At 33.4% G+C, this 26204-nt stretch overlaps 1 long non-coding RNA gene across 2 annotated transcripts in view; it reads right to left on the reverse strand.

Moving 5' to 3' along the window:
* Positions 1-9299: 9299 nt before the first annotated feature.
* Positions 9300-26204, reverse strand: part of LOC311437972 — a 112012-nt gene continuing 95107 nt past the window's right edge. For both annotated transcript variants that reach the window (XR_014693871.1, XR_014693872.1), the window contains exon 3: positions 9300-9795. This is a non-coding gene — a long non-coding RNA (uncharacterized lncRNA). The remainder of the gene's footprint in view (positions 9796-26204) is intronic.

Below are 26204 nucleotides of genomic sequence, written 5' to 3' on the forward strand. Positions count from 1 at the left end.
GCAATTAATATAAATTAGAAGTGAGACAATGGAAAAAATACCTAAGAAACTAAAGACGTCATGGAAGATTCTATGTCCAGCATGGCTTCATACAATATGAGAATTAAAAGAATATTAGTAACAAGACAAATTATAGTAATGCTACATACATACTAACAGATATTTCTGATTAAAATAGTAAGACCACAAAATATATTTATATTAATATTTCTAATGTTTTGGAAAGAAGCTGACTGAATTTTTATTTTTTTTTTTTCATAAAGCAGTAATGGAGTATTTCTAGTCTGCTCTGCTAGAAATTCATACAAGCTAAAGCCTTCAAGGGATAATATTTGTTTATCAGCATATAAAAATGATTTCCATCATCTGAACAAGTATCATCTTCCCAAAGCTTACTTTTCATTGGACAGAACTTCTGGAAATGTAGGAATATTGTAACACTATGACAAGAAGTGAAGCAACCCAGACTACAATAGACTGCTAACATTTTAATACATACAAAGCTTGTGAAAAAGCTGATGGGAAATTCATTTGTCAAAGAATTAAGACATAATAATTCAAGTCAGCATGAGTCTACAGAAAATGTCTTTTCAGATAAAAGTAATTTCATTTTTTGATGAGATTTCAAGTTTCCTTGTTAGCAGTAATTGTATAAATGTAAGAGACTTCAGACTTGGTTAGATATTAATGAACTGGCCAACTGACAGATTCCAAAAATAGATGCCAATGGAAAATAATTGTCAAATGGAGCATTTCTAGTGTGGTTCCATGGGGACTGGAATAAGTCCAATTGCTTTTCATCATAAATATTTAAGTAAAAATATATCACACTGGTAAAATATCCAGGTGACATAAAACTTGGTAGAGTGATAAATAAAGTCAGAATAATTTGATTCTTTTAGAGGGAAATATAAGGCAGAAAGGGACCACTGTGACCCTATTCTCTGAACTTCAATATAGATACTAGCTAAGAACTTCTCTGAATCAATGTATTGGAACTAAAATTGTGTCTCAGAAAAATACCCATGCATGTTTACAAAAATGCTCCAAACAGTCCACTGTAGTGGAGAAACCACTGCCACACTATTTAAGTTGTTCCAGTAGTTACTTATTCTAATTATTTAAGATGTGTGCTTCATCTTGAGTCAGAATTTGTCTGGCTTCAGGTTGCAACTATGGTCTTGCAATGAAGTTTTCATGCTGAGCCAGACTTGGTGGTACTTCTCTCTCCCTTTACTATGAAGATAGAGTGGTTACTTTCCTTACCTCATGCTAGGTACTGTAATATTTAGAGACATGGTAGCTGAGTAATTCCACAGGGATGGGAAAACACCCGGCTTTTAGTATGATAAACACAGCAGAACTTATCTGAGTATATATCGCTGATCTAGGACCATCTACTTTGTAAAATGACAGTATACGTCTCGAATTTAGTTAGAATTACTTCTGTTTCTGTGCAAAAATCCCAGAAATGAGAACACACATAAATATATTTCTGTAAATAACAATAGAAATCAGAAGGGGATATGGATAACTATGATCAAACAAACAAACAAAAAACAATTAAAAACAGACACAGAACTCCTAAGGTTCTGCTTCATGGGGAGCAGATTTCATTCTTTGAAATATGCAGAGAGATGTTGGTAGGTTAACTAGAGGCATTTTTTGGTAATTGAGTTTCTAAGCACGAGGTAGTCTTGTTTGAGAATGACTTTTTTCACATTAAAAACTGGTTTAGAGAGATGATTGAGGATAGTCAACTGTTACTAATTTTTGAGTGATAGTGAGAGTAGTTAGATGTTCTCCAAACGGATCAACATAAAATCAACTGAAACCAAATGTTGAAGAGTATTCACCAGCCACATGCACAGCAAAGTAGCTTTTCACAAATTGCACTTAAATTTATGATTGTTAATATTTTTCACTTGTTTCCTTCCTCAGCCCCCATTGAAATATTTTTGGAGAACCACCGGAGTCTATCAGAATTGCAATGGATATGGATTTCATAAGTGGCTGAACTCTAAATGCACATGCTGTCACAAACAGGCGAAAAGAGCTAAGAATAACAGAGGTGACATTCCATTCTGGCACTTACTGTCTACAGTTAAATTCTTGATCAAAACAAAAGATTTATTTTAATCCTTTTGAGAGTTGAAGTATCTCAACTTTCCTAAATATCATCATGGTTTAAAGCACATCGAGGTGAAATTCAGCATATTAGAGAAAGATGCAGCTCAGCACATGGCTAAGAATCTTAACAAATATAAAAACAATTGATAATCTGACTTTGTAAGCATGTGGACCATATTTGGCCAGACCTGGCACAAACAACTCTCACATTAATGTTTTTTTCTTCATTATTTGCACAGTCACAAAAATCTGCTTGCAAGATCCATTCTTCTCATATGGAAGTCATTTTAAAAAGAATGTTATTCAATATTACATTGAATATAGATAGTATATATTATCTTCCAACTCTTTAAAAAACAAAACAAAGCCCTCCTGAGTTGAAAGGGACCCACAAGAATAATCAAGACCATCTCATGGGTCCATCTCAGGACCACACAAAAATCAGATACTATGTCTGAGAGCATTGTCCAAACACTTGAACTCTGGAATCTGAATCTATATTTTATTGAATCTATATCTTATTGAAGTTACAAGCCATCTTCTTCTATGGCTACGAATGAGGACGATTCAGTTTAGTTTCTTCAATCTCTAATTCACTCAGGATGAGAAGTAAAGAAATTACTTACAAAGACCAGGATCTATTTATTCTAAAATCTTTTTTTTTTTTTTTTTAAGATTTTTTTTTTAAGATTTAAAAAACAAAAAACAAAAAACAAAAAAACTTTCAGTTCATTTCACTATGATAATTTTTATTTTGTTTAATAAACTAGTTCAGAAATGTCTCAGGGGAAGAATTAAGCAACTGTCCAAGATAGCAGACTGCCAGGGCAATGCAATTGTGGCTGCATTGCTGACTTTGTTTTTACTAGGAGGCTGTTAGTTTGCATACAAATTCTGCTGTTCTAAATAGTTTTCTTACTTATCCAACACAGCTAATAGTTTCATGAATCAATAAATGTTAACTTCCTAATTTTTGCACTTAACTATTTTCAGCTTCACTAATTTCCAGAGTAAAAGATAAAAATTAAGCTCATCGCTTTTCTAAGAAAAATAATGTAAAAATTAAGAAGTTGAATAATGTTAGGTTATTTTATAATTTACAAAATTATATTGTATATCTTCTTGTCCAGCAACATGAAATGACATACCTGGTTGCAATATCATTCTGGTTAAATGTTACAGTTACAAGGAATCTATAAAGGTTATCTTATCAACCAAAAAATGCCATTTTATTTTCCTTGGAGTAAGCACTACAGGAACAACAACAAAATATTAAAAGTTATTTCAAATGACTATTTCAAAACTATTTGTATTCCCTCCAATGTTCAGAAACATCTTTATTTAAAAAGTGAGAGTTTTTACAATGTCTTCTATGAGATTTTAAAGTCACCAATTATTTCCTGAATGAAAATAGCGTTTGCCTGATTATCAGATACACTGGCTAAACCAGTAACTGGTAGACTAGTTAAACTAAAACAGTATCAAAAGAGTGAATGAAAGGAAAATGAAACCTTGCTCTTCAGTCAGCTCTACTTAATTTATAAAAAAGTTTCTATTTGTTATCAGCACTGAAGATATCATCTAGCCACAGTCCATCTTGCACATCATCAGCAAAATTGTTTACTGAGGTCCTATTTCTGAAAGAATACTTGCATCCTCAAGAAAGATGTCCCTGCACACTCTGAATACCTTCGGTACTGTATCTTTATTTTCTATTGGTATGCACACCACTACCAGACTTTGATATCAAACATAGAATTTACAATTTTGGCTTTTTAAGTGGGAGAGAAAAGTGTACAGATTTGACCTTCAAAGCATGAAGAAATAAAATGAAACTTTCCAATGGTAGTTACAGGTAGCTCTTCTCTGGGGTAGAACTAAATTATAGCATTTTAAAATTGAAGATGTTTACATAGCAGCTGTAATATAGCAGCTTGAAGCTGCCTCTTCAAGCACCTCTGCTAAAGCAGCAAACCATTCTTCTGTTTTTTCTACCCCTACTCCAGATGCATAAACCTGAATCCTTTCCATCAACAAACGTGTATCTGTGCAAACAACCTGAATGGACTTGTGGCAAAATGGAGCCTTGGGAAGCTTGTAAATAAAAAAGAAAGTCCTGCTGGGTTATAAGGTTGGTTATTCCCTGTCAAGCCTGAGTGAATTTCATGGAGAAAGCAAATCAAACTTCCAAGTAAAAGTGATGGATTTGGGGCCCCCCTGCACCCTGCATTGCTTACAGACATTGTTTATTTTGCATGTTTGAACTTTACAGTTGTTGTCTAGTTGAAATATGTATTAGCTATTTTGTGTGCAGCTAATGTCAGAAAAATTGTCAAACCTCTAATGAAAAAATATGAGTAATTCCTTGAAATAGAATTATTTTAACTTCTACATAGGATGCATCTCAGAATAGAGCCCTATCATTTTTCCTATGAAAATTCACTGCTACTGTGCTAGCTTTATACAATTAAGTTCCAAAGTTGAGTATGAAGAAATATGTTCAGCTTTTTAAATCTTCTGATTTCAGTAAATTGTTAGTCTATAGAATTACTTTTCTTTAGTGTACCCATTTCAAGGAAAATGAAATTGCCAGTTCAATACTTGAAATCAAACAATATCTGGAAAAAAAAAATTTGGTACTCTTTTAGAATGCATGCAACAGCGTATCTGCAACAATTTTTAAGATAGCAGAAATTGAATTTTCCAAATAAGACAGTTATTTTATAGTTACGAATGCAAAAATATGTGCATCATATTAATTGCTTAGTCCTTTGCTTTGATAAAATTACTTGCAAATTTTGTTTTAGAACATTTTTTTAGCAATTTTTAAACAAACGAGGTGGGAAATTGTCCCCCTGAGGCTTCATTAAAGTTTTTAAAATGCTTACAACAATAAGTCTAGATTAAATCAATATATTTATGTTGCTTCACTCAATGGTTTATCGTTCCCTGTCACTTACACAATGAAATATAGTTAATAAATTGTTAGATCATTTTTCTTTTTTTCATTTGAAAATGTTTCAGCATATTTTAACATACCATTTTTTGAAGTAACTAAAGTCTAATGTATAACATTAATAAACGGTGATAGACTTTACTATAAATATTGCCTCTGTTGCCAACTAGAGTTACATACAAAGCTGAATATTGCAAACATCAGTTCACTCATTCTATTGATAATGAAAACACGGGCCTTTTGTATTACTTTTTGTGTATGTTTCAAACCCAATGTTCTATTATAATAGATACAAAGCAATGTTAAAATAGTAATGCCTTTGTTTGGAGTGTGTTTTTTAATACCAACAGATTGTTGGTGGTAGGGTTTCCCAGAGTTTTACATTTGCTGACGTAAATCTTGGAATCTTCAGTACAGTATTATGTTATAGGTAGAAATTCTTAGTAAATAAAAATGAAAAGCTTGTTAACCAGGTGGAAATGGCATGTAAAATGTCTCTCTCTAATGCCTCACTCAGAAACTTTTGATACAAATGGAAATTCTCTTACTAATGTCTGCTTTCATTCAATTACACTTACTAAAAAAGCCATTTCTCAGAGGGATTGATTAAAAAATGTGGTGAAAGTAAAACCTCAGATGCTCAATTTCTGTAGCAAGGCCTAGAAACATTTGGTGAAATCATAGCATGGTGAGATTTGTATGAACCTGAGTCTAATATATGTACATCAGACAAGTTCCACTGGTTTAAGACTCTCAGAACAGATGAATAAGAAACAACAACCTTGCTGGTCTTGTTAAGCATGGTGTAGGTTCCAGTTTATGAAACAGAGATGCAGGTACAAAGGAAATGTATGGTCAGAATTGAAGCACCTCTGAAATCCAAATTCCTTTACTACATGGCATTTCAACAGGAATTAAATATTCAAATGCTCCTAATGTGTGCCACTAAAGGGAATTCATCATGAAAGGAAAAGTGTACATCTGTGAATTTAAAATAAATGGGTGTAACAAAATGGTAACCATAAGACAGCAACCAGGATTTCTTCACTTGTTCTCACTGCATTTCATTCATAGTGACTGTTGGCAGCACTCAGTGTGTGGGGTTTATATATGTATTTATAGATATGTACATATTGCTTATATAGGAAGCATAGACACTTGAAAATAATTTTTTCTCAAATCGTTCTACAAAGGCCAACTTGTCCCCTTTAAAGCTGCAGCTCTTAAACTAGAGACATCAGAACTGGATATGTCTCCAGATTTGTCCAAAAGTGCTTTATAAAAGAGAGAATCTTGTCTTCTAAGGGACTTAATTAACTGCCCCCAAAATATCCTTCTGTTCTAGCATTACCCAGACAATGCTGTGAAGCCTATAGAGTAGGTCAAAGTTGAAGCTCTAAGTCTAAAACAACTCACTCTTTTAGGAGTAAAGCTCTTTGGCTCACACTAGTTTTGCAACTTGCATTATCATAACAGTATAAGAAATTGTAATAATATAAGAAAAAGAAGAATTGTTTTGAGCAATTCAAGCCTTCTTAAGAACTGGATTATGAATGATTAAAACTGGAAGATTAAATTGAACCCCTACATTTCTCACACAGTATCATTTTAGATACTTCTGTGTCTGTTGAACTAGACTGACAACAAAATGACACGAAAATCCAATTTAAGTGTCAGTCAATGCAATGCAATTAATTTGGTGTTAAGATGGAACATTAGTACATTTTGTAGTAGAGGTTAGAACATTTTCTCTAGCATTGTGACACTATGTCTATCTCAGTAACTACCACAGCCTTTCTAAAGAAATATTTACATTTAAAAACAAAAAATCCACTGAAAATCCACATAAACTGAAAAATGAATAGGCCTTTTTATATTAAACTGTACTGATAAAAGATTAAAAAAAAAAAAAAAAAAAAAAAAAAAAAAAAAAAAGCACCCTTACTGCAGCTTCTGTGAACTAGGAGGATCTGTAAATGTTGTGTCTGATTCTGGACACAGAAAATGGAGACAATCAAGAATAAATAATATTTTAGATAGAACCTGTGAAAATAAGATCAGAAGTAAGCCACAGTGATTTCAAGATGACTGAGCACGACTTTTCATGTACAGTGTCATAACTGCGTTTTAACAGAAGAAAAGAATAAGTTAACTGTAACTATATAACTATAGCAGTTACATTTAGAGGAATAACCAAGGTGGTAAGGTGGTAGTGGGTGACAAAAACACTGTTGCCTACTCCTTCTCTGTCACAGACCTCAACTACAAATTCTAGCCCACGAGATGTTAGACACTGCATAAAAAAAATGTTGGGCATATGAACTGACTGGTACCTACCAGCATACAGAAAATTCTAACTAGAATACAGGTGTTTGTGCTTAAACTTGCCAGTTAGCCAGGAAACTTTTTTTTTTTTTTTTTTTTTTTTTTTTTGGGGTGGGGGGTGGGAGAGTGAAGATAATCATGCTGAACAGAGGGGAAGGAGAGAGGAAGAATGATCATCTTCAGTGCTTCTTCCTTAGACTTCAGCCTCTGTAAATTAGCCTGACAGATGTATGATCTGGGAATTTTTCCAGATTAATTTTTAAGAAATGAAAGCATTCAGCACTGGTTATGGTAGGAATGTTTTGATTTTACTTTTTTGTTTGTTTGTTTTGTGTTTTTTGTTTGTTTGTTTGTTTGTATGGGGGGAGAAGGGGATGGAGGGAAGGTAGAGGGGTAGAGGGTTAGATCTGTCTTAATGCCATGAATACTTTCAGACCTACTCTTGCCATACCCTTGAGAACTTGGACAATTAAACCTGGTTGCCCAGACTGAAAGAGCAAAACCTGATTCTCTCATTTCTATTTCACAAAGACCAAAATGCACAATAAGGCATTTTGATTGATAGGTATAAGTTAACAGGTGCAGGTCTTACACTGAAATTTGGTGAAAGCAGAAACGACTGCAAGTGGTTGAGTGGAAATCAAGGCCAGAGCATAATTTATTTAGTTAGTTGTTTTGTTAATGTACTCTAAGAACCTGATATTCATGAACCAGAGCAACTGTAATTATGGAAAGAAGCACACCCACATACTTCTATGTAGAGAAAAAAAATTCTATGTAGAGAATAGCTAAAATTTTGGTTGAGCAGGTCACATGCCAGCACTGTTGATGCAGGTACTCAAACCTCTGCAAGCCTCTAAAGAAACTTCCTTCATGCTATCCTTGTTTGTGTTACAGCAAATCTGGAAGTAGCAGAAGAGATTAAAGTTCTCTTGCACTGGGTATTGTAAAAAACAGATGTCAAAGTCTAAATAATAAAATAACATAAACAGTAATTATTTGTGTTGTAATGTTGTCTACAGACTGCAACCTTCAGGTGCTATTTTTGTTCAGAAACAGAACAGAGAGATGGCCCTTGTTCAAAAAAGATTATAAATTACATGAAAGAACACAGTCAGCAAACAAAATAAAAAATAAACTATCTCTATTTTTCTGATTAAAAACTGAACTACAAAATAAATTAACAGCTAAATCTATATTGTGAAGGCTTTAAATGATTATTTTCCATAGCCCCTTGAAGAGGCAGACTCACAACGCTGTCTACCTGCACATGTGTTTTCTCAAGTGCCCCAGCTTCCTAAATACAAATTGGTGGGAGTATGCACAACTGTGTAAGTTCTGAAGCTGTAAAGGAGTTAGAGGCAAAGTCTCAAAAAGATTTTCAAAGCAGGCTTCTTCCATCTGTTTTGCCTAGAGGATTTAATTAATTTAATCAAATTAGCTCTCATGTAAAGGAATGGAAACAGCTCACTATATATTTGGGAGTCTTTTCAACTATTGTAGCTGCCTGAAAGGTAGTCTAATGTTATCAGCAGTCTGGGCTCCTGGCATAGGTCAGAGAGATACAAAAATTCCAGATGGTGAGTTATCCTTCTTAAAACAGGATGATTGACATTGCAGAACTACTTCTTATTTTATTACAAAGGGAACCCTGACCAGCTTAGAATAGATACCTAACCTTACAAGTAATGTTGGGTGATATAAATAGGAAGACAATTTTGTTACATGGCAGTAATGGCATAAGTGATGCATAAGCGAGGCATAATGAAGGCTTCTTACTATTTTTATTATTTTTTTTTAATTTATTGAAGGAAAGAATTCACATAGTAGAACAGGTTGAGATAGAGAAGCATACTCCATCAGGACTAAACTGCAAAATCTGATTTATTTATCTAAAAGTAGATTAAAAAGATATTTGTTGAGTATAGGAATATGTAAAATGAAAAAAAATATATAGGTGATTTCTTACTCTAACAAAACAAAATGCTACATGATTTAGTGAATGAAAAATGAAGAACTAGGCATACTCAGGCAAGACATGAATTTCACAATGAAAATGATAACACAACTGGAACAAAGAACTTCTTTATAACTTCAAATCTTTAAAGAAAGATGAGATACCTTTTTGAAGGTATGCTATAATCTGAAGAATAGGTTAATTCAGATGAAATGATTGTAAGGATCTTTAAAATTTCTTCCATCTCAGAGGCCTCCCTGATTGTAATAACTTGAATGACTTAGACATCTTCAGATGACTCAAGATATAACATGATTAAGAGGGAATGGCCTTTGTTACAGAGGAGGCTGTACAGTAAAGTTATCTGAACTATTGAGGTACACTAATTCTGCCAGCAGTAGTTACTTCTCTCTTGTCCTTGTTGCTCCTGGAAAAAAAAAAAACAAACAATTACTATTTTTTTTTCTAAGTTGTTTCCTGTGGTATAACCTTTGTGACAGTTTTAATAAGCCTGTGGGCTCATTCCCTAATCAAATCCATCTATGCTGAAAACATGCCAGTTTGAAAGGAAGTGTCAAGGTCTTCTCACATTGCTACAGAGACTCATAGAAACAGGTGATTTAAACATGAATTTCAGTTTTAAATTAGTGTATAAGAAATAATAGACTAATTTTATCTGCTCTCTTTTTTTTTTTTTTTGAGTATTTCCTTCTAAATTTGTCGGTGGCTTTCACCAGAAATAGATTTTCTCTCTTTTATTTTAGATGATTTTCAAAAATTCTGTGAATTGAATTTGTTTGTTCTGCATGCAGTTTTCAATACTTAAGAAGTTTTCATTAAACATTTGGGTTTTATGCACAATGATGTGTTTTTAATTCCTGTATAGGAACTGGGGTCTAGTGATATTTCACACTGGACACCGGACTGTTAGAAGTTAGCTAAATTCCCTAATCAATACAATAAAAAGTAGAATAATTATCTTCTTCTTGCTTCCTGTTCCTCCAATATTTAATTTGAGAAATTATTTTTAATCATTTATATAATATACAATAACATATACATGTTTTATTTATTTATTTATTTTTAATATATAATAATATATATTTATATAAAATAATTTAATTAACTTTAATTTTCATACATAGTTTGTACAATACAGATAAATTTCAATGAGCCTATGAAAAATGCTTGAGACAGCTCAGTTTCAAACTGTTCTGATTATTGCTTTGTAAATTAAAGCATAAATTTGAATGTGTTGTTTATTTTATTTATTTATTTTTTATGTTTCTTTTTTTAACACAGCTATTGCTGTAATGACACTGGGAAAATATGTCTGTTTATTGTAGACTAAATAGTTTCCTTAAAACATTCTAAACACATGCAAAAGTTCATGATGCATAATGATTTGAGTATTTCTTTTAGGTAGGTGTTCTGTATTTCAGAAGATCCATATGTGCTACAAACAGTGAACAATCAAGAACACTCACTGATTATGATATGATTTTTTTTTGGCAGCCTCTTTCTGTTGCTCTGACAGAATTGTAGTGATGCATTAGTCATTTGCATAGAAAAGATCTTGGTCCATGACAGTCATTTATTGGAGGTGCCATCTGCACTTTTTGTGAGTAGATTTTAAGATAAAAAAGTGTATTTGTTTCACTGGTACTTTAAAAATTTGGATGCAGTCCTAGTCCTTTTCAGCAAACACTAAAAAAATAAATAAATAAAACGTGTAACTTGCTTTCTTATTACTAACTAAAGCTCAAGAATTAATTAGGACTGAAATAAAAATTCAATTGAACCGTAAAACGACTCACAAAGACTCCTGATGTTTTCATTTTATCTCAAGGCAGTCAGATTGCTGCAGTATATATTTCCACATTTATTTTCAAAATGCCCGTCACTCTTCCTGACGCTATTTACATAAATTGTCTTGTGCTAAACCCCAGTCATAACAGCAGCATAACTACAGTTCCTCCTCCTTGAGGCCTTCTTATTTGTATGATCATTTTGTACACATTTCAGGACAAATCTAATGCTCGATAAGAAAATATTCTTCTGACTGCAGGTGTCTGTAAATGGAAAGAATCGTACTCGATTCGATTACTGGTATACAAAATACTGGTATACAAAAATACTGGATACAAATTCCATAACTGAATATTCTTCTCTGCCACTGTTCGGATCCTATTACATGCACACTAGAGGATGTAAATTTAAGAAGCATCGTCTGTTGCTGTTGCCATGATAAGACTCATGGAGTTTGCAGATCATTGAATTAATTAGACCTAGGCTCATGCAGGGCTTTTTAGATTAGTGAGCATGAACTGAATCCAAAACAAGAGAAAAAATATCTTTACACTTTCAGAGTGATTTACAGAAATTCTTACAATCTTCTGTAGTTTATGAGAAATAGATCCATGAAGATCCAGTCTTAACAGACTATCCTGCCTCAGAATACACTACATAGTGCCAGATGCAAACTGGAGGAGTCCCTGATGATCAGATATTTACATGAAGTGAAAGTGAAAAGGCTGCGGTGAAAAACAACAGAAGCCTCCTTGACCTAACTGGGCTGGGATTTCTAGCATAGATTTTAAGGAAAAACAAAGCAACTTTAATGTTCTGAAAATGTTTTGTAAAAAATTATGTAGCATTCTCAATATCACTAATTGCTAGGTAGTATCAAGTCATCTTGGAATTCATACTCCACAGAATTTATCCTACAGTCATAGCATGAAACAATAACTCTTGAAAGTTAGTAAGCAAAGATGAAAGAGTATTGTTTCCACTCAGATTCATGCAGAAAATTGTACTTCTTCCATTTTTAATTTTTTTTTCTGATGGACAGTAAAAGCATAGATAAAATAATTTCTCAGAAAACAAAGCATTCATGAATGAGACTCATACCAAAACTCCAACAGATTCCACAGTCTACTTTATCCTTCACATGTGACAAAGGAACTTTTAACAAATCTGTCCTCAGTTTTAGGGATGATATAGAGAATTTCCTGAAAGCAAAAGTTTATTGCATGGAAAATTGGGAAAAGTTTGTCTGAGGTATGATAGACAAATGACATTACTTCTAAGAATTTAATTATTATTTCAAAGCATTTCTGACAAGTACTTAGGAGCTTATTGCATAATTCTTTGTCATTTTATTAGAAGAAACATTTTCAAGATACACATTTTTGTTTCAAAGATACACGGTATAAATCTTGACAAATATTTAATCAAAAATTTTAAGTTGTAAAAATTTCAAAATGCAATTCATTTCCTAAAAATTTAACAGTGTATTTTCTACTCCAGTTCAGTGCTGACTTATTTTTTTTAATCACTCCATTAACATAGGGTGGGAAAGCTAAATGAGATAGATGGCTACTTCTAGTAAATATTCACTACAGAAAACAGTGATTTAATTCTGATTTTTCTTGAATTTGCATGTATTTCATGTAGAAGTTTTAAAAGGATACACTGAACAGGAATATATTTTTGTAACAACTATTCCCTCAACAGTAAACTATTAAGGCAAAATATGATTCTTTCTTCCGCATGCTTATGTGGAAATATAAAGAACCATGACAGCTTCACTCCATCTTTGCCACTTAATTGGTTTTACAAAAAGTAAATAATAACATAAAAAGTAATTTTATTTTTTCCTTTGCAGGACTCTGTTTAATCATCCACACCATAACTATAATATGCATGTGTAAAGTACATACTTCAACTAGTGCTGTAAATTTAATGACTACTTCTAAAGCATTCTGCGACCCTATGAAGGAGGGCCTAACTAGTAGATGTCTTGCTTTCTTCTGCAGACAACAATGCTTAATTGCTCTTCCAGATATGGCTCTCCAAGGGAATGCAAGACATGTTTGAGGAACACAAGGGGGACCTTCTATTATGGACTGCTCTAACACAGTCGAAGCTAAGGGGTTATAATGGCTGAATTCACTTGAGTGAGGAGGGCAGAGTTATATGGAAAAAATGACAGAATACCATTCCATCACATCCTTCCCTTTTGTCTGAGACAGAACTACAGGAACTAACAACAATGAGGGGTCTTAGATAGTGACAAACCAGCATCAGAATGTTCCAATTTATTAGATTACATATCACCCATTAGGATATCTTTAACCTGCACAAATTTTGCAGCTGCTTTGAAAATGAATCAAACTTTTAAATGAAAACTATATCATGATTTGGAAATATATCTATAATTTTATTTAATTTGGGGGGAAAGGGAAGATTATAGAATAAATTATAACGTTATAAATTTCAACTTACTCATACAACAAGTTTTTCCAGTGGATATTGTAACACTAATATTACAGCACAGAGACATTATCAATGCATACAAACATGAGTCAAAATAGAACCATATTGGGCAGTATAAAGCTTTGGAACATTCAACTAATGATAATGAAAACTAGCTTATAAAAATTCAAACAGCATTTTGTGAAACTATTATAAAGCTAGAAGCTTGGGAATTAGACAGAGTACCCACACAGCAGGAGAGTACAAATGAACACCTACGCAGATGGCTGCTATAAGAACTGAACAACCACCATTCTATATAATAGAAAGAAGCAAAATGAAGTGCCGATTGTAAGTGGTGCTTAACTTTATTAAGCTAAGAGAACACTATTACTGAAAGTCTGTATCTGACAAAGGGAAATTACTTTGTTGTAATCATGTTCATGAGCTGTCTTGTGCAGTCAAAGGCCTGCCATTCATTTAAATTAAACTGTAGCCTTTAAAATGTTAATTAGATGTTACAGCCAGATGCAATATTGAAGAACCTTTAATTTATAAGTTTCAACCATTTTCTTGAAACATTCTCACATGTTTGTAACAGAACAACAGGCATGGATTTGTGACAATATCAAAAGACTAACTTACCATATATATTCCTTTTGTTGTCTTTGATAGCTCTTCTATATACATTAATGAGTACATACAATAAATACCTCTTTGAAAGGTATATTTCTGAAGTTAAATTAGAAGACAGATCTTGACTATATAATAATTTAAAAAATGATTTTTAAGACATTACTTTTCCTAAGGTTAGAAAAGACCTAATTGAGGACATCCGCTTTTACATCTTTCCTTTACTTCACTGTTCATAATGCTTGAGGTATTCTCAATTCACATGGACAAAATAATTCAGTAGGACCAATTGTAGTATTATGACACCAACTGTTTATGAAAACAGAACTATTAAGCTGACAAAAGCATAATCAAATAGTAGTTTTGATACCAGTACAAGGTGCAAATTGAGCTCTTCCACCCGCCCAGGAACATTAATCAGAATGAAATTTGTGATACAGAATGGTAAAGCTTAGGGGATGATGGAGTCAGTAAATGAGGAAAAAACCAATGAGTAATAAGCCTTTGTTCCTCATTATATATATATAAATATATATGGAACAAGTATCTCCATTTGCTAAACTCAAAATTACATCATCAGAAATATTGACTACAAAATCTATTGCCACCAAACTTTATTTTCAAGGGTGCTCTTCCTGCTGTTCTTCCCACCGATTTAAACCTAAGTATGACTGCTTAGCACTCTAAAATTTAAAACTGCCCGGTGCCATGACAACAGTAATTAAAAAAATAATGCATGCTCCAAAGCAACAAGTGACTGGGTTTTTACAAGTCTGACTTAGAAAGATAGATTGTAAATTTCAAACTGCAGTGTGTTTTGAATTCTCAGTTTTCATGTATGGTCTTAATTCTTCTTAAAATTTCATTGCAGTATAAGTTAGAACAAAGAATTTTCTCTTGCATTTTTGCAATTTTTTGTAATTTTGTAATCTTGGTTACAATTTAGAAAGATTTTTTGTCTTTCAGTTCCTGTCCTCCTTGTTGCTTGAAATGTTTTTTATTTATCCTGCAGTTGCTTGAAACTATTATCTTACTATGTAGTTACATTTAACAGTGCCACAGCCTTGGAAACTAATTATCACATCATATTTAGGTATGTACCATTGTCTCTCACACAAAAGGGAAAAATTCTCATATAAAATTCATAGGATTATAGCATGGTTTTGGTTGTAAGGTTCTCCTAAAAATCACCTAGTCTAACACCCCTGCCATGGACAGGGACATCTTGCACTAGATTCGGTTGCTCAAAGTTCTATCCAACCTGGCTTTAAAACACTTCCAGGGAGGGGGCATCCTTAACTTCCTTGGGCAATTTGCTCCGGTATCTTACCACTTGCACTGTAAACATTTCTTCATTATAGACAGTTTAAGACTACTATATTTCAGTTTAAAATCATTGCCCCTTGTCCTGTCACTACAGACTCTGGTAAGTCTTCATCATTCTTATAGGCCTCCTTTACATACTAAGAGACTCTCTGTCTCTTAGGTCTCACTGGAGACATCTCTTCTCCAGGCTTCCCCATAGCCTTTCTGTGAACCATCTTAGTATAGTACATTATGAAATAAATCATTTCATGTGTGTCAGGCATTTGTAGTGTTCTATGTCCATGACAGCTGCATTATTGTATTGTATTGTATTGTACCTTTTGCCTTGTATGATCAGATTCATGTGATATGGTATACAGTTACTCAGTAGAATTGGACTAATGAGCTAACTTTAGTTCACGCATTTTAAGTATATATAATTATAGCACAACACTAGTTTACTGTCACTTCCTTTCTACACCTTTTGCTGACGTTTACATAAAAGCAAGTACAGACTTACTATTCAGGTGGTTAGGCTGATCTTGAATCCATGTTGATGTTAGTGTTTTTAATAATTATCATGAAAATGAAGACTGTGAATACATCAATGTTTGTTAGATAAAAATAAAATAAAATACGCCATTCAAAAATGAATTTTCACTTCCCTTTTTAGTTCCTTATTTTTAAAGGTGATAAAATATTATGTCAGCTTAAAAAAAGCTAATCACTTGGGTTAACTGAAAATTCTCCTCTTATAAAATTGCTGCAGATATTTTTTGTAGATATAATGTTTTACTTCTTTTCATCTGAATGATACTTATTCTTTCTTCCCTCTCCCCAGAAAATTATCTTCAGAAAAGAAGTTAGAGGAACATTCAGCAATATTTCTGGTACATGTTAGTGCTTGAATATTGTCACTTCTATATAAAGCAAATATTAGCCTTTTAAAGGAGTCATATTTCAAGGATCAGGTGGGAAGCACAGAAGTGTTGGATGCACCTCACTGCACTGCTGTTCATCCTCAACACTTTGCACAATGTGAGAATGTTTAATAATTCCAACCCAGCCTACAGATAAGAATCTCTGGTGTCACATCACAACCAACAGTGTTGGTGTGAGATTTGTAGTAAAACAATATTCCAGCTGTAGCTTTCATTTACAGAAATAAAACATCAGAATAGAAAGGAGGTGTGGTGGGGAGAAGATAAACATTTTAGTCTTTTAGCACCATTTATACAAATTACAGTGAAACTACTAAGAAGTGAATATTGAAAGGCAAGGAAAAACTGAGCAATTATACTATAGAGCTTGTTTTTTATTTTGTTCGCTTTTTTAAAAAATCATCTAGTTAATATTTAACTTCTAAAGATGTCCAATACAGGCAGATCACCAAATAACCTCTTTCCTAAATAAAGCGTATGGCAACTGTGGGACAGGCGGTCCTATTTTTCTCCCATTAATCATTACAAACTTCACTTGCAGGAGAACTCTCAGGGGATATTTCTGGCTGGGAAAAAGATCCTCCCTCTCAGTTCTAATCAGTCCAGCCCATCTGTAATGGTTTTAGAAATTGTTAATGACGTAAAGTGACAGTCAAAGGGCTTTTTGGTCTGTCAGTATAGAGTTTCTGTGAGCTCTCTAACAAACTACTACATACAGTTCTCAAAGCTTCTGGAAAATGATCTGGATTACAAGGGAATAAATTTGATATGCTAGCAATCACAATCAGGAACTGAAAAGAAAAGCTTCCTTAATGATGTTCTTTCAACTATAATGGTATAAGACAAATCTGGCTGTGAGACAAACCATGTAAGAAGGTTAGTAATGCTTAGAATATAGGTCTATATTATAGAATATATAAAATATACAGACATCTCAATAACATATAAAGAACAGGAATTTAAACAAGAGTTTGCGTATTCTGTTAAGATTATGAATGCAGCTCTAATTCTAAAACCTAGCAGTTATGCAAAAAGACTAAGTATAATAGTTTTATATTAAATGTTTACAACATACATTGGACGGCTGTGTATGTGCATATATATTTATTTAGAAAGCATTTACAATCTTTAAAGATAAATGTGGACCCAGACTCTGAAGACTTTCGTTAATCAAAACTAGTGGTTTGCTGGATAACAAGCATAATTCAACCCCATTGACCTACAGTAAAATTTTTATACCATTTCATACTAAAACTGGAAAATTAAGCTTCCTGAATATTACGATGTTGTATTGAATTCAATTATTTCATATGTCAGACCAAGCATAATGTTTAGAAAAAGTTTAAACCATTTAAATTTGAACTAAAATTCAAAGCTCCACTAGAAGATCAAATTCTTAATATTACTTCAAGTACTATATAAACCAAGTAGATCAGATTCTGATCTTTCACAGGCAAAAAGTCCTTCTTTATTATCTGATGATAAGGAAATTTTTGCATGAAAGAACACAAGATCTGGCCAGCTGTGCATGTCTTAATAATGTATGCATATCTGTGAATCTGAATCACATTGAAGTAGGTTAATATGGAAATGGAAATTTGCCAAAAATTTTTAAGGCTAATTTTATTCTTCTACAGCTAAACTCTCCTCCCTCTTTTTTTTACAGTTTTTAGAAAATTCATTACATCATAGTATCAGAGAAATTGATATTATAAAAAATGACATACATTCAAAGTTGCACTAGAATGTGGAGAAATGCTCCATCCTCCCCATTTGTTAAGATCCAAAATATTTTGAGAACTACCTGCAAGGGACCTATAAAATCTATACTCTCCCCTATTTACTTACTGGTATTGTCCTCACTGACATATTTTATGATATTGTAATGTAAATCAGGCAATATTAAAATACCTATTCCTGACAAATCACATGCAGCATGAGTTTGTCCCTGGATCAACCAACAAACTGTAGTGTTATTGCATGGCCCCTGGTAATATGATACTGACAGATGAAATTCAAACTGAGAGCTTATTTTGTCCAAGGTATACGCCTCACCAGTTAAACAACACCATATTCAGACAGTAATACCACAATTTTAATTTTGTCATTCAGATGCTGTCTTCAGTAGAAGCAGTATTTTCAATATGCAATAGAGGCCAAACATCATAATTAATATCTTGGAAGATATATTCCTTTTAAACTGCATATCCAATCACAAAAGATAAACCTAATCTAGACTGTTGCCATAGCCACCAGGAACTATAGGGTTACCATTGTACCTCTCAGTCTGTTTACTTCACTATCTATTGCAACTTAGATCTCCAGCCTCAAGATGTGTTAAATGTTTTTCAGTTACTCCTCAATACGTGGGGTTTGCATAGATTGTTCTATAAATCAATAGCTAGGAAAGATCAGCATTTTCTCAGCTGAAGTCACAAATCACGTCTCATTTATGCTAAAGGAGAATATCCATTAGGATTTTTGTTGTTGTTGTTGTTGTTGTTAATATTACAAGCAGTTTAAGTAATCAATTCCATTTTTGGGTCAACTTCATTTTACAAATATCAGTTTCTCTCCATTCTCACTTCTCTTCATTGGCTTTGTCAGCATTGGCTTTGTCAGTTCTTCAGCATAACAGTGATTTCCATCAAATTTTTGAGACTCAAACTTTGCCTTCCACCCACATGATCTTTCAAGATTTCAACTTTCTTGCCATGTATGTAATCCTCAGCAAGTATCTGAAACTCCCTATACATTATGCATACCTGAATAAATCATACTGCTCTTCTCGATGAAACCTTCTATCTTTTATTCATCCTCTCATATTAGGTGTAATATAGGCATAATATGTCTGCTTCTGCTAAGTAAACTCATGTTGGAAGGTCAACACTGTTTACTAAATTTTTTTGCCACCGAATTTTCTTACTCAGGTGGCCTTCCTGACCAAACCCTTGAACTTTTACTTCAACTTGTAATTTTCTGATATACTGGCAGCTGGGGGGTGGGGTTAGGGAGGGGTAAGTGGGCATTTTGGAATTTTTGCTCTACCACTGATTGGTTCTCCTCTTCCTAAATACTTTTCTGCCTGTGTTGCAGAAGGCCTTAAATAAAAACTGAGACCTCTACATCCATTTGTTGCATTTGGTCAGTAATGTGTGCATCTTATTAATTTGGATGCCCCAGTTTCAGCAATTTGGTTCCATAAACATACATAGCTATACTTTAAAGGGGGGGGGGGAGGGAGGGGGGCAGAGAGAGAGAAAAAAATAGAAGCTACATTGGAAATTGTTGTCTTTATCACTAATGAATAAAATCAGTTAGGAAGGAAGTTTGTACCAAGGAAGCGAAATATGACATTTTCTAATAATTTTGACTTTTAGGTTGGAGCTGATTATTAAAGAAACATCTTTTATTTGTGTTGCTTTTTTCTGTATCTGCAATCATCCTACAATAATTATCAATAAAGTAAATTAAATAAGACAAGTCTCATTTTTATTTCCTTATTTTCCTAGTGACTCCATAAACAACATCCAAAGCATCCATGAAAACCCAATCAAGTCAACACTTAGTTGCTAATGTAATTTCTTCCAGTCTTATCTAGACCAGTAATATAATGAGATAATGAGAGACATATTATCAAGAATTCCCTGGTTATTGCCATCTGCACTGTTAGTTACTTCCCAGTGCCATTTTTCTGGGCACAACTTAGAAGTTCTGTTTTATCTTACAAAGTTGTGGTCATTTTAAAGTGTATCAAAAATCTTATCGCTATCTTCCTTCACTAGTTATTCTCATTTCTCTTATTTCCTTCAGCAACATCATTTGATGCCTCTTCCCATTCCAGCCTCCTTCTTTCAGTTTATTTCTCCTACTACTCTGCCCTCAATCAGTAATTTTTCACTCTCTGCACCTCGTTCCTTATGTCAGGATCTCACAATCTTAGCTGTTGACTAAACACCTACCCACATCCAAGATTGTGACCTACCTTCTTGATGTCTCTCAAATATGTAGCTGGCACTTCAGATTAGCATGATCAAAACAGATCTGATTTCCACATTATTCCTTCCTGCTTACTAATTTTCTATCAACATCTAGGCCACTCCTTACTTGATGTTAAACAGCATCAAGATTCTTACACATCAACTTTATTCATGGCAAATTCTGTTAAAATTAAAAATAAAAGGGATATTGACTATCAAATCACAAGTCTTTTGTGACAGGCACAGAAACATTTCAATTTCACACTGTTGAATTGTAAGCTGAGACCTTTTTTTGGTAACCTTTGTTCAGTTTCTTACTTTGCCCTCCTACCCTCCTAGTTATTGTCTAGGTTTCTTTCAATATTACCATGTCCTTTTGGATATTTGGGATGTAAACTCTTTATGTCAGATGCTGTTTGACCATCAAAGAATTAACTACAATAGAAACTTTTTTTTTTTTTTTTTTTTTTGTACGAGATTCTGAGATAAAACAGAATAATCAAAAAAATACTGAAGTATGCTAGGGATTATTCTAAACTGAACTTGGGAACAATTTAAAAATTGGCTAAGGTTAATATAAAGGCAAATGAAAGAAACCTATGGAGCAACTATGAGTGGACGGAAGAAACACAAATCCTACAAATCATTTTGATTTACATTAAACCGTATTTTGAAAATTTCAACAATGTTTATTGTATTGGCCCTCAGAAAAAGGTTCTATTTCATCCTCAAAGTTCTTGTGACATGCTTTATGCTGACCTCCTACTCAGATCTGTGAAAGAAATGCAAAAGATGTTAATATTTTTTCTTCCTTTCTGTATGACAGTGACATTTTTATGTTAATTTCATCTGCTCCTTGAGCTCTCAGAGCCAAAACATTCTGTGGGAGGCAGAATGATGTCATTTTAGTCATAGCATAATTTTTCAGCTCCTAGAACAAGACATATTGTGGCATATTCTTCAGTACTTTTTAAAAGTAGTGAAATATAAACTTAAGGTGATATATTTATGCATGAGGGGGTTACACTGCCTTTTTCAGCTCTTAGAGCTGAATAGCAGGTTAAAGTGACATCATTCCTCCTCCACCAAATATTTTTGCTTTGTTACCTAAGGACACAACATAACCTTGACCAAGTAATATTATTCTATTTACTGTAACTACAAGAAGGTAAACTGAAATATTAATTTTGTATTGTGTTTGAGTCAGTTATTTAATGTAAATGTCATCCAGGAGACACCATCCATAGGATAAATGGTATATTTTAAATGCATGGTATCATTTTGTTAGCAGCTTAAAAATAAAATGAAAATAAAATGGAAGTAGGATGATTAAAAGCATTCTCCCTAGGACCAAACAGATCAGAAATATAATCACAAAGGATACAATGAATAGAACTGCAGCATTGCTAGCTCTGTGTTGGAGCCACAGTAAGAGTAAAACCTATAGGACTTTTAAGTTAGGTTTCTGAAGACACAGATGTTGGGCAATGCAGAACAGCAGAGATACTGTCTTTCAATTTCTTCTGTTCCATTTAGTTCAGTGTCAAATTCTGTTCCTTGTAGTATAGATTGAGTTAAAAAGATGTTCTTAGGAAGTAATACTTGAAAATTTGCGCAGAAGGAGGTAGCATGCATTACAGATTTATCTTTTAGAGTGTTTTTTTTTTTGTTTGTTTGTTTGTTTGTTTTGTTTTGTTTTGTTTTTTTCCTGGTCAAGTTTAAAGTCAAAGCTATTACTTATTTTTCCTAGCAATACATTTTTCCAAGTCATTAACAGTGATATATGCAGCACAACAAAAGCACTCACAATATTTTTCCACCTTTAAAACATGGCTTCTTTGAGTTAATCCAGAAAATATTCCAAACTTCTGCAGTGACAATATAGTAATGACTCATTAATAAGAAATGCATTGAGAACTTAATTGTCCTTCCCAACTTGCTTACTTCTACTAGCTGTGCTCAGGGTGTTATGCACTGCCTGCTGCAGGTGAGCTGGGCATGTAAAGATGGATGATTGCACAGTTGTGTCACCTAGGCAATAAGGTAGGCATGACCTATACAGGCTGGACATTTATCCCTCTCTCCCAGTATTCTTAGACTCCTGCGATACTAACGTAATGAGAAGATAAGAATAAGAAGGCAGAAAATACACCCATCATTCCCCCTCTCTCTCCCCCCCTGCCCCCTCCCCCAAAAGTCCTTCCTTTTCTCACTCAATTCAGATATTGTTTTTCTGTTTCAGCTATAGGGACCAAACTTCTATGTTGGACTCTGTGTTTCCTAATACTAAAAGATGCATTAGTGATGGGACGGGAATATTTGCTGCCATTCTACTTATTTGGAAAAAATTATGCTACCTGCAAATTAACTCTCGGAATACACTCTGAGATCCTGGGAACCTCAGAACGTTCTGGCAGCGTTAGTGTTTCTTTGTCCTCAGAGAATGAAAACAGACTCTTATTTATTGACTACTATCAGAAAGCTACTGAATTAGAAGCTTTTCCTTATAATTTCTCTCCTTTTCAGTATACCTGCATTAAAATGCCTAAATAATTAAAAAACAAACAAACAAATAAAAGAAAAAAGAAAAAACAAAACCACCACCAATAACAAAACAACCCTTAAAACTTTGGTGAACTCACAGCACAAGATTATTTCAAACACCATGGTTTGTAGACAGAGATAATGCCATCACACTTTAAATAAACACCAAATTTTGATTGTATACTCTTTTTGATTGTAAACTCTTATATTACTCTATAATATAAAACCAATTCTCTATGCCATATATAGATATATGGCATTTTCTATGCCATATATAGATAGAGTCTTTTCTTCAGTCAGTACCAGATTTGAGATGTGATAACTTGTCTCTTACTACCTTTTGAGTATAGTGAAGGAGAAAAAAATTATGGGCTTCTTTTTCACAGAAGTATATAATTCTATGCACTTTTTCAAATTGTATTGCTACGTTTTTTTCATCAGATTGAGTCAATGATACTCCTGAATCACAACCTTGACTTTCAACTTTGGGTCATGTAGAAATCTAAATCTGGATCCAAATAGCCCTTAACTATGATGTTGTAAATCCTTCTTAATTCCATATTTTTCCAAAGTGTATCTATTGGACAGATATTCAAAATGTCTAGGTTCCAGGCACCTAACTGTTACTAGGTAAAATTTCATGGCATGAAATTCTAGATAGTAACATGTTTAAAATGGAAGCATCATTCAAACCAAAAAAATATCTCTAGTGACTGAAAGTATGGAAGTTTCGTAGAATTCATAATTATTACCTGTAACTTACATTTTCTTTTTAATAAAGTGTCATACAGACTACATACTAATGGGCAAACTGTACTCACTAACCTTTTAATACTTTAGCCTTTTGTACAAAGACCGAACATTATTAGGTAATGAAAGAGTGTATGAGAAAGCGGTAGATTATTTATGATAGAAACAAAATGAAACTAATGGGACAAGATTTGAAAGCTGTGATGCATGAAAGGTGCTATAGAGGCAGCTTTGGCACCATGACAAATAAAGATAAAGACTCAGTGGGAAGCAACAGTGTGAACATGACTATGAAAAAGAAAGAATAGATTTACTGAATGAATCCTTACCATCTGGTGTTTATTTAATACACAATGAAGGTCAAATGGCTAGTGATCCCTTTTTCTATAGTCCAGTGACCAGAAGAATGGGAAGAATCAATGAATTTATCAATATGTCTGGAAATGTTTCACCATATGATCTGATTGAGTCAATATTATTGGAGCAACTTGTTCATTACTATTTCAGATATGGCTTGGAATAGGATCTGCAAGTAAAAGTACATTCGTTTTTTCCCCTTTGTCACAAGTTCTATCAAAATGCACTTCATTGGCTAAAAGAAGATGCAATTAAAGTAGCAAAATTTATCTGGTAACATTTAATAGGTTTGGAAAAGAAAATCTTATCTTACACAGCAAGCAACTGAGTTATTTTGTGCTAAGGTCTGTGAAATTTTTTCTTTCATTTTTTCATTCCATTCTTTTCTGCTACATTGAATACGCATCTTCTTTATGTAATTATACCACAGGAATGTATTAAATTTTAGTTAAATATGTTTATTAGACATTATATGTAAAGAGCATACGCTAATAGTAAATCTTATGTATATTTAACAGTATTCTTTTACATAACATTCTGTCTCCTTGGAGTTTCTTTTCATTCTATACTTTCATTCTCTAGCACACCTGTTTCTACATTATATGCCCATACTATAGCGCAACTGCCTTTGTTGTGTGGAGTTCTCTGAGCTATCAGTTTGATACCGAAATAGTAAATCTGGTGAATGATTTTATTTTGGGTTTTCAAACAAGGAAGATTACTAGAGACTTTCAAAAATAGCCGTTGAACAGTTTAAAAACAAACAAACAAAAAAACTATACTAACCTCTAAAACCGACAATATTAAAAGGTGTAATTTAATGTGCTTATTATAGCCATCACACAATACCTTGAAAATTTTGAAAGAATACTAGCTAGGTGTTAGTTTGCAAGACTAATCACTGAAGCTCTTGCTCCTGTTTTCATCTTTAACATTCATTTGTTGAATGACCTTCAGTAAATCATTTATTTCTTTCATTCAACTAGTTTCAAAATGAATATAATAATAAATTTGTCAGGATATTATGAGTCCTCAGTTTTTATAATATTATTTTAAATATTTGAGCAAAAAATATCCATATAAGTATTACTTCAGCAGTGGCCTCACTTCTAATGACCAAAAAAGCCTCAAAGAGTCTTTAATTTGAAGCAGAATATGAATAATCTTGAATTAAAATTAAAAAGTAAATTATATTCTGACTTTTCATCAATGTGAGCATATTGGGTCCAATAATTCAGAGTTAACTATATTCACAACCTATTTGCTGTTCTGCCCTTTGTATTTCAAGAATGAAATTCAGCTCTCATTTTTAACATTGAGTCCATAACTTAACTCAATATACATATAGGTAAACTAGATATAGTAAATAGGTCCTGCCCTCTACTGGTGAAATTCCCACTGATAACAGGTTATTCTAGTTGGATTTCTGCAGCTAGCATGGTGACCCACGATGTACTTCTATATTAAGGCATTTACAGGGTTCTTATATAAGCAGAAGTAAAAATTCAGATTCAAATATGAGTTGTTCCCTTGTGAAGTTATGAAAAATCAAATGAAACAAAGCCTTAAAGAAAAGTTTTGAAGTGAATTTAGGAAACATGCAGAAAAATCCATCAACACCAATTACTATATAACAAACCACTCTTCACTCTTCTTAATCATTCCCTATCCATTCTTATCCCCCCTGCTTATCACAGAATCACAGAATTTCTAGGTTGGAAGAGACCTCAAGATCATCGAGTCCAACCTCTGACCTAACGCTAACAGTCCCCACTAAACCATATCCCTAAGCTCTACATCTAAACGTCTTTTAAAGACTTCCAGGGATGGTGACTCCACCACTTCCCCATGCAGCCTGTTCCAGTGTCTAACAACCCTTCCGGTAAAGTTCTTCCTAACATCTAACCTAAAACTCCCCTGGCGCAACTTTAGCTCATTCCCCCTCGTCCTGTCACCAGACACATGGGAGAACAGGCCAACACCCACCTCACTACAGCCTCCTTTAAGGTATCTGTAAAGAGCAATAAGGTCGCCCCTGAGCCTCCTTTTCTCCAGGCTGAACAAGCCCA

This window comes from Aythya ferina, assembly GCF_964211825.1.
Source record: "Aythya ferina genome assembly, chromosome: 5".
Classification (NCBI taxonomy): Eukaryota; Metazoa; Chordata; class Aves; order Anseriformes; family Anatidae; genus Aythya; species Aythya ferina.